General features: G+C 46.0%; 1 pseudogene; it reads right to left on the bottom strand.

The window, feature by feature from the left end:
• Positions 1-7,106: 7,106 nt before the first annotated feature.
• LOC101269402 (SHC SH2 domain-binding protein 1-like) lies at positions 7,107-9,076 on the bottom strand (annotated as a pseudogene).
• Positions 9,077-14,567: the final 5,491 nt, after the last annotated feature.

The raw sequence follows: 14,567 nt of genomic DNA, 5'->3' as shown, positions 1-14,567 counted from the left end.
GCATCACAACTAGAGAGAAGCCCACGTGCCACAACAAAGATCCCACCTGCCACAACTAAGACCCAACACAGCCAAATAAAAAATTAAATAATTTTTTTTAAAAAGTATTGCAGAACATTTTCATCACTTCAAAAAGCAACCTCATACTCTTTAGCTATCACACCAGCCCTCCATCCTCCCACCAGGCCTAAGCAACCACTCATCTCTCTTCCATCTCTATTAAATCTCTATTTAAAACCATCAGAGCCGTGAAGGCCAGGGAAAGATTGAGAAATGCTCTAGGCTAAAGGGGCAGCTGGAGTCCAAATGGAGGCTGGAGACTGCCCAGTGGTGCCGCCCTAGTGGTGGTGTTGGATTCATGCAGTGGCAAGCAGGTTTTGTAGGAGAGTGTCCTTGTTTGGGGGATAGCATCAGGGTGATAGGGCAGCATGTCTGCCAATTGCTCTGGGATGATTCAGAAAGAAAAATCGCTATGATGAGTGGAGATGTAGAGAACAAGGAGCGGGGGGCAAACATGATAAAATTCCACCTTCGGGGAATCCAAGTGAAAGGGGGTTCTTTGGATGGTTCTTGCCATGTTTCTGCAAGTCTGAAATTATTTCAGAAGAAATTATGAAAATGATTTAAATTTTTGTTTAATTATTTTAAGTTATTGAAATTTTTAAAATCATTTACATTTTTATTTTTCTTTATTAAAAGTATTTTTAATAACATTTATCAAATATATTAATATAACTTTTTCTTTCTTTCATTCTTCACATATATTTGCAATAATTGCAATGTAATCACTACTGTATTGCATTTATTTTTTTTTAATTAATAGATTTTTTTAGCAGTTTTAAGTTTACAGAAATCTAAACTGTAAAATACAGAGTTCCCCTTGCAACAGTTTCCCCTATTATTAACATTTTGCACTGGGATGGTGTATTTGTTACAATCGATGAATGAATATTGATACATTACAATTAACTTAAGGGCACAGTTTACATTAGGGTGTTGTACATTCCATGGGTTTTCACAAACGCAAGAGGTCATATATCCACAATTACATGATCCTACAGAATAGCATATTCTTTTAAAATTATTTTAAAAGAGAGGGAGGGGGAGAGAGGGAAGAAGAAAAGGAAGAAAGAAAGTCAAAGTCACTCTCCTGGTCTTTCTCCCTCTCGCCTGTGCTGGAGCCATCACCCTCTCCTGCCCACCATCAAAGATCAGCTCGACAGCAATGGACGTGGGGAAACAGGTGGTCGGACCTGGTCCACTGCCCATCAGTCATGTTACATTCCAGAATCCAACCTGAGCCAGGAGCCCCTGCCCCACCCCCTCCTGAGCCATCAGTCCCCAGAGACCCCTCAGCCCCAGGACCCCACTTGGAAGATTCACTGTCCTTCTGTTTTATTTTAGATAGGACACTAAAAGCACACGCAACAAAGGAAAAATAGATTAATTGGACTCTATCGAAATGTAAAACGTTTGTGCATCAAAAGACTATCAAGAAAGTGAAAAGACAGTGCACAAAATGGGACAAAATATTTGCAGACCATATAGCCGATAAGGGATTCGTACTCAGAATATATGAAGAACTCTTATAACTCAACAACAACAACAACAAAGGACAAGCAACCTAATTTAAAAATGGGCAAAGTACTTGAATAGACATTTCACCAGAGATGATACACAAATGGCCAATAAGCACGTGAGAAGTTGCTCAAAATCCCTAGTCATCAGGGAAATGAAAACCAGAACCAAAAGGAGATACCACCTCCCACCCATCAGGATGGCTACTATCAAAGCAACAGAAACTAACAAGTGTCCATGAGGATGTGGGGAAATTGGAACCCTCGTGCGCTGCTGGTAGGAATTTAAAATCGTGTGGTAGCTAGGGAAAACAGTCTGGCAATTCCTCAATAAGATAACTATGGAATTAGCATATGATCCGGCAATTCTGCTCATAGGTAGATACCTGAGAGATCTGAAAACAGGGACTCAGACAGGTACACGCACATCCACAGCACTAGTCACAACTGCCAAAAGGTGGAAGCAGCCCAAATGTCCATCAGTGGATGAAAGGGTAAACAAAATGTGGTCCATTCATACGATGGGGTATTACTCAGCCATAAAAAGGAATGAAGCACTGACACATGCTACTATATGGGTGAAATCTAAAAACATCGTGCTGAAAGAAAGGAGCCAGACACAAATGGACAGAGAGTGTATGATTCCATTTATGTGAAATATCCAGAGACGGAAGGCAGATTAGTGGTTTGGCAGTGCGGGGGGTGTGCTTCAGCAGGGGACAGGGAATGAGTGTTCATGGGGATGGGGTCTCTTTTTGGGGTGATGGAAATGTTCTAAAATGGACTGTGGTGGTAGTTGCCCAGCTCTGGGGATATACTAAAAACCATTAAATTGCACCCTTTAAAATGGGTGAATTGTATGGGATGTGAATTGTATCTCACTAAAGCTGTGATTCAAGAGAAAGAAACCCCACGCCCGGCTCTTTGGCAGGAGCACGGCTGGCAGGGAGGGTCTGGCACTGCCGGCCACAGCCAGGCCCTACGTGCCTCTTGGGCAGCAACCTGAAGCCCGAGAGGGAGCTGGTTAATTTGCTTTGGAAATTTGGATCTAGAAGTCCATCCTGGCTCCGGGTCCCTGTGCTGAGAACGGCTTCCCTGCCTCAGGCCTCCGCCCCTGTCCCTGGGATGCCAAGGTTTTTCTCCGTGGTGCTGTTGCAGGAGTGACAGCTTCTGCTTGGCTCAGGGGGAAAATATGCTGAGATTCAGCACCATATGAACCTGGATAGGTCACAGGGGACGGTTCTGGTCTGTGCCAAGCAGGAGAGCTGGCTCCAGGCCAGCACGGCTCCACAGACACAGGGGACCACTCAGAAGTGGAAACCCCAGGGCAGGAGCTGGGATTTCCTCTCTACCTCTGGTCATGCATGGGGCAGGGGGTGTGGGACCTCTACACACAGAGCCTGGTCACCTTTTCCTACGTGCACTGCAGGGCAGCTGGGGGGGCGGTGAGGGGAGGGGGGCAGGTGGGCGCACATTGACCTCTGCAACACGGACAGATGTGGGGAGGTCATATTGGAAATTTGACTACTGGCTGCTTTCAGGATTCAAGGGAAGTAACTGCTAACGGGGATGGGGTTTCTTAGGGGGGTGAAAAAATGTTCTAGAACTAGACAGAGGTGAGAGTTGCACAACATCTTGAATATACTAAATGCCACTGAGTTCCCTTTAAAATGGTTACTCTTCTGGTATGTGAATCTCACCCCCATAAAAGAAAAAGAAAAGAGAAGAAAGGTAAAGGAAAAAATCCATCTTGCTGCTGAGGAACCCAGGGTGGTCGGGATCTCAGAGGGACCTGATAAAAGAAATTTTCACCTATTGAAATATAGGGAAGTCATTCTGGCTTATACAAGAGTTAACTTGAATTTTATGCTAACTAAAATAGCCTGTTTGTGGCCTATCATACATACGTTGTACATCTGCTTTAATTATTTAAGAAAAGGGGACAATTGACCAGAAGTAAAGAGTGTCCACGTTAAAAATAAAGATTAAGGGGCTTCCCTGGTGGCGCAGTGGTTGAGAGTCCGCCTGCCGATGCAGGGGACACGGGTTCGTGCCCCGGTCCGGGAAGATCCCACATGCCACGGAGCGGCTGGGCCCGTGAGCCATGGCCGCTGAGCCTGCGCGTCCGGAGCCTGTGCTCCGCAACGGGAGAGGCCAGAACAGTGAGAGGTCCGCGTATCGCAAAAAAAAAAGATTAAATGCCCCTCTTCCTGGGATGCCACTGCTGGTCCTCCTTTGATGATAAGACTCCCTTCCCAGGTGCAAGGCCATGCTAACTCGCTGGGTACGTGCTGGTCTGTTCGTTTTTTTGAACCACTGAAGAAATGTAACCCTGACTTGTTTAATGTTCTTTGTTCTGACAAGATAGAAAACCGTGCTGAAAACGCTGCTGCCCCGGAGCAGCTTCTCAGAGTAAGTTGGGAAGATGGCTTCCAGGCTAGTCCTTAGTTTGGCTCAAATAAAACTCTTTTCTATTCTTATTATAGATTGTTTATTGATAACAGACCCCTGTATAGGGCAGCCATCCAGTGGAGCAAGTGAATTTTGGAGCCAGATGTAAGTTCAAATTCTGACTCTTGCATTTACCAGCTGTGTGACCTGTAAGAAGTCAAGCCTTCTAATTGCCTCGGCTGTCAAGGGGAGATCAAAACACTTCCTTGCAGACCAGTTTGGGGATTAAAACTCAATTTGGAGGGACTTCCCTGGTGACACAGTGGTTAAGAATCCACCTGCCCATGTAGGGGACACTGGTCCAGGAGGATCCCACATGCCGCGGAGCAACTAAGCCCATGCGCCACAATTACTGAAGCCCACGTGCCACAATTACTGAAGCCCACGCGCCTAGAGCCCATGCTCCACACAAGAGAAGCCACCACAATGAGAAGCCCGTGCACCACCATGAAGAGTAGCCCCCGCTCGCCACAACTAGAGAAAGCCCATGTGCAGCAATGAAGACCCAACGCAGCCAAAAATAAATTAATTAATTAATTAAAAAATTTTTTTAAAAAACTCAGTTTGGAGATTCAACTACTGGGACAGTGCCTGGCGTATAAAAAGCACTTGATAGAAAGGAATCATGTCCATCCAATGGAACACAATCCATGAAGCAATGAAAAGGAAAGAAATACTGACACGTGCAACGATATGGACAGATCTCAAAATGATGCCAATTGAAAGAAGACAAAGAGTACTTACTGTACAGTTGCACTTATAGAAAATTCTAGAAAGTGTATACTAATCTAGAGTGACCCAAAGTGGATGCTTGAGAAAGAAGGGGAGGGGCAGGTGGGAGGGATTAGGAAGTGTCCTGTTATTGTCTTGTTATTGTGATGTAACAAGAAATCTATATCTGTTCTTCATCCCCAGCTCCTGGCACAGAGCTCCTAAAACCCCTGTCATTTCCTAAGTGACAAGGGCAAAAGGAGCATCTTTTGTTAAAATATTCGGTTTCCATCCCCAGTTTCTGAAATAGGAGTGTCTTTTGTTGTTCATAACAAGCCACTTTCAACCACACCTGAGCTTCTGGTACTAAGGTGACTTCCAGAAATCACCTAAGGATGAGGGCTGGTTGCCCGGGGAACGAACCACACAATTAGAGGGTTGGACTGTCAGTTCTACCCCCCGACCTCCGGGGAGAGCAGAGGGGCTGGAGGTTGATACTGAATCACTAATAACCAATGATTTAATCAGTTGTGCCTATGTCATGAAGCCTCCATAGAAACCCAAAAGGGTGGGGTCAGAGAGCTTCTGAGTTGGTGAACACGTTGGAGGTGCTGGGAGGGTGACATTGTCCAGAAACGGCACGGAAGTTCCGTGCTCCTTCCCACATACCTTGTCCTGTGCATCTCCTCCCTCAGGTTGTTCCTGAGTCGTATCCTTTATTTAAAAAAAACAAACAACAACAACAAAAAAGTAATTGTAAAGTGTTTTCCTGAGTTCTGTGAGCCATTCTAGCAAATTGTTGAACCCAAGAAGGGGGTCTTTGGAACCCATGATGTATAACTGGTCTTTCAGAAATCCTGGAGGCCTAGCCTTGCGACTGGCACTGGAAATGGGGCCAGTCTTGTGGGACTGAGCAGTTCACCTGAGAACTCCACGTGTGGGGTTTGTGCTAACTCCAGGGGGGCTAGTGTCAGAATTCCTTGGTGTGGAAAACCCACACGTTTGGTGTCAGAAGTTCTGTGGGTAGAAGACAGCAAACAGTTTTCTTTTAGGTCCTGAGGGACTTTTGGGGGGGTGACGGTTGTGTCCACTCTCTCAATTGCAGTGGTGGTTTCACAGGTGGGTACATGTGTCAAAACTTAGCCAGTTGAATACATATGAGCAGTTTATTGTATGTCAGCTATATCTCAATCAATCTGTTTATAAAAAACATACTTTTCCGATGCTTAGAGTGCACATAAATTTATTTGTTGCTGTTCCATTTTTTGTTTGGGTTTTTGTTTAATTTTTTAATAAATGTTTTTGATTTCATCATTACAATTTTAATCAGTAGGAATTTTAATGTCACATATACTTTTTAAAAATATAAAGACTTTTAAAAGCTGTATTTTACAATATGATATCAAGAACACAGAGCTGATACAAGTTGTATAGGTAATCATTTTGACTGTGTAAGAAATCTGATCAGAATACTGTTATGGTGAAAGAAAAGCACTTTCTTATAATCATTCATATTCAGCAACAGTGAAAATGCTCTGTGTATGCACTGGTTCTGAATAACACGTTTCATTTCTGTTTCAAACTTGCTATGCTATTACTGTTTTGATGATTACATAGTTCAACATAAAAAGGCATTCCCACTGAGATTCTCAGTAATAAGCCTGATAAGGCAGATAACCTCCCAATCATAAAAGCTTTTAAGACAAGTATTATGCAAATAAAGCATGGATATCGGACTCACTATAATTGGGATTAAAAAGACAACTATAGGGCTTCCCTGGTGGCGCAGTGGTTGGGGGTCCGCCTGCCGATGCAGGGGACACGGGTTCGTGCCCCGGTCCGGGAAGATCCCACATGCCGCGGAGCGGCTGGGCCCGTGAGCCATGGCCGCTGAGCCTGCGCGTCCGGAGCCTGAGCTCTGTGGCGGGAGGGGCCACAACAGTGAGAGGCCCGCGTACCGCAAAAAGAAAAAAAAAAAAAATAGAATACTGCACATTGAGGCCTATTGTGTTTTTGTGCACTCATCTTGCATTCCCTGCCTTTCTTCCTCCTCTTTGAAGTGCTAAAGTGTATTCATCCTAGAAAGTTACTGGTAGACTTCATATGAGAACTGTGTGTTTGAAAAAGCAAGACTTTCTAGATAAGAAATCTCCAAATATTTTCTATTTTATGTTTTTATGACCTTCTTTATAAAGAGCGTTTCATGTGCAACACCTGCAGACAGAAATAAATCTACGTTTCCCTCAAACCCAATCGAATATATCAGATACAAAATATAGCCATGAAGCAAAGTATGATAGCAGCTGTGATTCTTGGGGGCAGCAGGTGCAAAATCCAGTCTTCTGCTATCTATTTACGTCACAGTGGTCAGAACAAAACTGTGCCGAAACTCCCTTTCCCATTCCACTCGAACTGGTTCCCCACAATTGAAACAAACATCTCCTGTGACATTAAGTTGTCATCAGCTTGCGTGATCCCCAGTTCACTCAACCTTTTCTTCTTCATCTGGCCTTTTTGTGTGGAGGCAGCAACTAGTTCATTTACAATTTCGCGATTGCTTTCCACTTGCTCAGAAAGGTCACTCTCACATAAAGCTCCATTTTACCAGTTGCACATTGAATCAGCTCTTCTAGATCCACTCTTTCAGCTACATCTGTCTCTCCACTTGTCTGAACTTTATTTTCTTCCGTTTCATCTTGGGCATTTTCTTGCCGGTCAGAGAAAATTGTAGGTTTCACCAAGACAACACCATAACCTTCGTTATTCTGTATGACATTATTCACCATGGATGTTTTGGGAATGTCATAATGTGCATCTAAGAAGTCCTTGATGAGGATCCCTTCTTTGCAGTGATGGATCTGATTGTCACTCAGGGTGCACTTACTCCCAGGATATATTTCTATACCTGCACCCTTGGCACCCTATAAATCTGAGTTCTTCACTAAACATTCTGCTGACGTTCATACTGTGACCCCTGTAGTTTCACACTGCAGTACACAGTTTTCCAATGTAGTCTTGCCACGGTGAATAATTAAGATTCCTTCCACGGCATCATGCTGAACAACTTTCATGCTTGAGATTTTAATATCCGCACCCGTACAATCCACAAAAAATTGTCTCCTTTGCCTCCCTTTTCTATCACAATATCATCTGGTAGACCATACCCTTCCAACTCAATGGAGTCGGTAATGGAGAATGCACCACGTACCACGTAATGGCCAGGACAAACAATAACAGTGTCGCCCTCATAGCAGGCATTTATAGCAGACAATGGATCACTATGGAACTGAATTTCTATTTCTTCCGTACAAGGCTCTGGACAAAGCTTATCCCTGAGCAGGGACTACAGCAGACCAGTCGAGACCACATGGGTGACCTTCTGGCCATTTGGACGGATGCCCTTTGCTTGTATATTAGAATTCTTCTGATAACCAAACACATATCTCAACAAAGGATTCTCTATGAGTTTTAGCTTTCGTTTCAACTGTTCGATCTCTGAATAGAATTTTAACCCTTCCAGCATGGAGATGTTTTCCTGCTCAGAATCAGAGTTACAGTTTGACAAACAGCTTCTCAGATTTAAAAATTTCCTGTAACTCTCCTCACACTGAGTCAACAGATTTTGATAGTCAACAATAAGTCCTGAAGGAACTTAGTCTTCAAGAATGTCATAATGCAATCTCAGTCGAGGTTCAGCACATCTAATAAAATAATCGTACTCATCCTCTTCTCCAGCCAAACTCCTCCAAATGTTCTGATAGAAAAACCTGATATGCTCCGTTGCAAGTGCTGTCTGGTCAAATACTCCAGAACCATCAAACACCATCCACAGCTCCTGCAACCAGTGTTCCTTCAGATCAAGGAGCTCTTTCATACACTCCAAAGTAAAAGTGCTCACTTGAGATTCACAGAGGTACAGGTCCAGGACAGTAAGCCTCCCCACTGCCTTCAAGGCTGCAAAGTCCACATCTGTGACTGCAGCCAGCACCTCGAACACACTAGCGTGCCAGACTGCCCGCCACCCAGATGATTCAAGGACCTTCTCTAAGAACTCAGCTGTGAATTCTTTTACCTCAGAGGCCTTGCAGTCGGCTAAATTGTAATCTTGATAAGCGCTGAATCACTCATAGAACAGAAGTTGACTTTCTGGCGCAAAACTTGGTCAACTAGTGCCTGGTTTATCATGATGGCTACAATCACTGCATGAATCTTCATCTTCGAACAAACCTTTCTCGAGGGGCCCCGGCTCCTCTTCCACAGCCCAGCCGGTACGCTCGGGGTCCGGCGCCATAGCCTCCGACCCCAGCCCCACCACCTGCCAGCAACCCATCATCCATTTCAAGTTTCCGCGGGCGGCTGCCCAGCCCAGTAATGTGATGACGCAGCTGCTTCTCTAATAAATTTTTAAAGGTCACACTCTGTTTACACTTACTACAAAATGCTGGCCAAATTCCCCTATTTTTTTTTTAAAAAAGTGGAGATGCAGGAGAATGGGACACAGGACCGAGACTTTCAAGGAGGGGGAGACATCTGAGAACTCTGCCGAGTGGGACAAATGGGTCTGAAACGTACTCTTGGACTCTGCCCTGCCTGCATCTGGGAGAAGCCAGCAGTCCCCAGATGCCCCTCTGAACGCAGCGATGTCACATAGCGCCCTGTCGACAGGAAGGAGCTCGTGGCTGTTCCGAGGAGCACAGGGAAGTGGGGAGGGGTGAGTCTGGCTGCTGTGGGCCATCTTGGAATGGGGGTACCCAGAGATCAAGTCAGGCTCCTCTCTTGGCCCCATGGGGCCCATCCCATCTCCTCGGGGCTGGGAGTGCACACAAGCCCAGTGAGGGCAGTGATGGGCAGGCGGTCCCCGGGCCAGCCACGTCCAGCCCGTCAGTTCTCAGGTCAGATACGGGCCCCGGGGCAGTGTCAGCGTGGCCCTGAAGGCCTGCAGGTGCCTTGCCTGCACTTCTAAGCGCATGCACCAGCCTTGCTATTCCACACTTGACGGCAGAAACGTCTGATAGGATGTCCCCAGAATCACTTCCCTGAAACCCCAGTTTGCTGGGTTTTCTCCTTCAGGGCAAAAGACACACCCTCCGTGATCATCAGACCCCAGACCGCTGGTCAGCTTGTCTCCCTTGGGACCCCCAAACAGCCACGTTGTCGCTGGGACAGACCCCAGGCATCCCCTGCAGGCCACCCTTGGGGGACCACTCAGAGATGCACCCTCTGTACCCCTGCGGCTCCTTCTCAGCTTTCAGGTCCTGTCCGGTGCTCCCTCATTGTGAAGTCCCTCCTGGGGTGCTCCCTCAGCTGGGTGGCTGTGCCTCAGAGCGAGTCCCCATAACATGTGCCGTCTGCACCCGCCCACCTGACCTGGGGGCTGTCTGCACCCACCCACCTGACCTGAGGGCTGTCTACACCCATCTACATCACCCAGGGCCATAAACCTTCAGGCAGAGTGCCATGCGGGGCATTGCATCTGTCCTGGGAGGAGTTGAGAGTGCCAACTGAGGCCCTTCTCAGAGTCAGACACCTCCAGGCACCGGTGTGTGTGGGGTCGGCACCTTTGTCTGTCCCTTGGGCTTCAACCTGGCCTCGATCATTCATTCTTGGAGTCTCCCGACAGGTGAGAGAGCAGGAACCTGCCTCAGATGGCACGCCAGTTCTGAGATCTGATGGAGGAGAAAATCGAGAGCCAGACAATTCAGGCCCACATGGGCATCCTGGCTGGCTCTGCCTTCTGGGCAAACAGACTGGAAATAAAAGTGCCACAGTGAGCGCTCTGGCTCTGCCAGTCAGGCTGTTTCTGTCCTGGGGAAGATGCCAGCTCAGTGCCAGGAATGTTCTGGACACGCCCCGGGCCAGGAGAGAACTGAAGAGCCACTAGGCCACCAGCAGCTCCAAGTACCCTCTGCTCTGTGGGTGGACTCACCTGACTCTGCAGGAGACTGGGTCAATAGCGGGCAGGGCCTGAGATGGCCACTGGGCCAACAGTACCGCTGACCCACTTGCAGGGGGCCAGGGACAGACCCACCCCCCGGATGAGGTAGGTAGGTGTAGACAGCTCCCAGGTGATGTGGGCAAGTGTAGACAGCCCCCCAGGTGAGGTGGACAGGGGTAGATAATCCCCCAGGTGTGGTGGGCAGGTGTAGATAGCTCCCAGGTGAGGTGACTACTTCTTCCCCTTCTCCCCTTCCCTCATCGAGTACTATGGAAACCACCCACAAGGCCAGTGAACCACATGCTCAAAGGTGGACCAGGCTGGCCCAGCCCTCAGCAATACACAATATTTAGGAAGATCAATTCTAACAGGTGAGTTCCAGAACCTCTGACAGCAAGACTCACATCCCAGGGCATCAGTGGGGACCGAAACCTGGGATATAAAGCCAGCCCCAAGCCCATGGTCCGTAGAGGACAACTCTTCCCACGGCGCACGTGGGTGGCCTCCCAGGTGTGACACAGGGACCAGGCAGCCCGGGAGCAAGACAGACCAGCTCCCAAGGCAGCTGCTTTGCAGGAGGAGACAGTTCACAGCTCCTTCGTGCAAACCTTCCAAGGCTCCCTCATCATCCTGGCTCCCCAAGCCCATGCCCCGCCCCCGCCCCCCCCCACCCCGCACTCGGCCTCCTGCTGCTCTGTGAGCCAGAAGGGCTCATGCCTACCTCCCCCAGCTCATCCCTCCTCACCTGCCACATCTCCTATGGGCTTCAGCTCTGGGGACAGGCCTCACCCCTCTCCTACCTCTATATGGAGATATAATTCACTTCCTAGACAGTTCACCCAACTGGATAGCTACATGTAAAGAATAAAATGAGAACATTATCTAACACCACACACAAAAAAAAACTCAAAGTGGATTAAAGACCTAAATGTAAGACCTGATACTATAAAACTCCTAGAGGAAAACATAGGCAGAACACTCTTTGACATAAATCACGGCAATATGTCTCTGGATCTTTCTCCTAGAATAATGGAAATAAAAATAAGCAGATGGGACCTAATTAAACGTGAAAGATTTGCAAGGCAAAGGAAACTATAAACAAGACCAAAAAAAAAAAAAAAAGACAAAAAGACAATCTAGAGAATGGGAAAAAATATTTGCAAATGATGCAACCAAACAAGAAATTAATCTCCAAAACATACAAACAGCTCATACAGCTCAATATCAAAAAAACAAACAACCCAATCAAAAAATGAGCAGAAAGGGCTTTCCTGGTGGCACAGTGGTTAAGAATCCGCCTGCCAATGCAGGGGACACGGGTTCGAGCCCTGGTCCGGGAAGATCCCACATGCCGTGGATCAACTAAGCCAGTGTGCCACAACTACTGAGCCTGCGCTCTAGACCCCGCGAGGCACAGCTACTGAGCCCACGTGCCACAACTACTGAAGCCCGTGCACCTAGAGCCCATGCTCCACAACAAGAGAATCCACTGCAATGAGGAGCCCATGCACCACAACGAAGAATAGCCCCCACTTGCCACAACTAAAGAAAGCCCACATGTAGCAACGAAGACTCGATGCAGCCAAAAATAAAAGAAATAAATAAATGAAAATAATTTTTTAAACATATGGGCAGAAAATCTAAATAGAATTTTCTCCAAAGAAGACATACAGATGGCCAGTAGGCACATGAAAAGATGTGCTAATTATTAGAGAAATGCAAATCAAAACTACAATGAGGTATCACCTTACATAGGTCAGAGTGACCATCATCAAAAAGTCTACAGATAATATATGCTGGAGAGGGTGTGGAGAAAAAGGAACCCCCCTACACTGTTGGTGGGAATGTAAATTGGTGCAGCCACTATGGAGAACAGTATGGTGGTTCCTTAAAAAAACAAAAATAGAGCTACCGCATGATCATGCAATCCCACTCCTGGCATATATCCGGGGAAAACCATAATTCGAAAAGATACATGCACCCCAATGTTCACTGCAGCACTATTTACAATAGCCAAGACATGGAAGCAACTTAAACGTCCATCGACAGATGAATGGATAAAGAAGATGTGGTATATTTATACAGTGGAATATTACTCAGTCATGAAAAAGAATGAGATAATGCCATTTGCAGCAACATGGATGGATCTAGAGATGATCATACTAAGTGAAATAAGCCAGACAGAGAAAGACAAATATATGATATCGCTTATATGTGGAATCTAAAAAAATGATACAAGTGAACTCATATACAAAACAAATAGATCCACAGACATAGAAAACAAACTTACGGGTACCAAAGGGGAAAGGGGAGGAGGGATAAATTAGGAGTTTGGGATTAACATATGCACACTACTGTATATAAAATAACCAACAAGGACCTACTGTATAGCACAGAGAACTATACTCAGTATTTTGTAATAACCTGTAAGGGAAAAGAATCTGAAAAAAGAAAAGATATATATGTATGTATAACTGAATCACTTTGCTGTACACCTGAAACTAACACGACCTTCTAAATCAACTAAACTTGAATAAAAATAAATAAATAAAATTTTTTAAAAATAAGAAAGTTAACCCATTTAAACTGTACAATTCAACAGTTTTTAGTATTTTACAGAGTTGTACAACCATCACCATAACCTATTCTAGGACATTTCCATCACCCCAAAAGAGAGACCCCCGTCCCCATTAGCAGTCACTCTCTAATCCCCCTGCAGCCCCTGGCAACCACTAATCTGCCGTCTCTATACATTTGCCTGCTTTGAAGATTTCATGTAAACCAAATCATACAACGTGTGGACTTTGGGGCCTGGCTTAGCTCACTCAGCATGATGTTTCCCAGGTTCCTTCCTGAGGCACCCTTCACAGCTTATCAAAGTTGGTGGAGAAAACCAACCATGGTTCTGCTGAGGACTGGAAAGGGCCCCACAAAGTCCCTGATGTGAAAGAGACCGTCAACAACAATAATAACATCAATAATAATAATAGTTGGCCTTTATGATTGTGGTTCATCATACACCACGTACTGGGTATGAATCACGTCATTTTTCTTTTTGCCTTTTTCTCATAACCACCTCGAGTACGGATGACTGTTGTCTGCAGTCCTCAAGTGAGGAGGCTGCATCCGGGAGACGGTGGCTGTCCCAGAATCTCACTGCCCTCCTCTCTCCCTCGCCCACGTTCCCCAGCCAGGTGCTTCCCTCCTGCACCCTGCTCTGGGCACTCAGTCTGGAAGGCTGTTCCCAGCAGCCTTTGCGTGGCCCATTCCTTCCTTGGGGGGTGGAGTCCTGCAGCCTCCTGCACCTACAAGGGTTCCCTGGGATGGCAGCCTGGAGACTAGGCACCAGGCAAAGAACCTGGCCCCAACTTAAATGTTCTCATTGAAAAAAAAAAAAAGATCAACAAGGAGCTGTTTTTCAGTCAGATGTATTGAACAAATCCGTGAGCATCTTAAAAAAAAATTTTAGCATCCTCTGCTGGTATTAGTGCATGGACTAAACTCTGTATTGCATATCATAGTTTGATCAACTCTGCTGATCATTTACTATACCAGAATAGTGTTGGGCTGGCCAAAAAGTCCGTTCGGGTTTTGACGTTATGGGAAACCCCGAACGAACTTTTTGGCCAACCCAATAGAACTGAGTTCCCAACTTAAATCTACACTATTTCCATTAAGATACAAGTCTCGAAGAGAAAAATCTCTTATTTACCGTTAATCCACAAATGATTTGTTTCATAGTATTGAGATTAATTTGCTGTTAGGAAAATTTTGTCAGTAAAAAAGTAAGTGCTGTTAGAATTGAAGGAGAAAAAGAGCTTGACCCCTGTAAGTGAGTTGAAAGGTATCCCCTGGCAAAAAATTATATCCTTAGTCCTACTTCTTGCCCTGGA

The sequence above is a fragment of the Orcinus orca genome, chromosome 3 (assembly GCF_937001465.1).
Source record: "Orcinus orca chromosome 3, mOrcOrc1.1, whole genome shotgun sequence".
Taxonomy (NCBI): Eukaryota; Metazoa; Chordata; class Mammalia; order Artiodactyla; family Delphinidae; genus Orcinus; species Orcinus orca.
The sequence above is the reverse complement of the archived record's forward strand: the minus strand, read 5'-3'. Positions and strand labels throughout refer to the sequence as shown.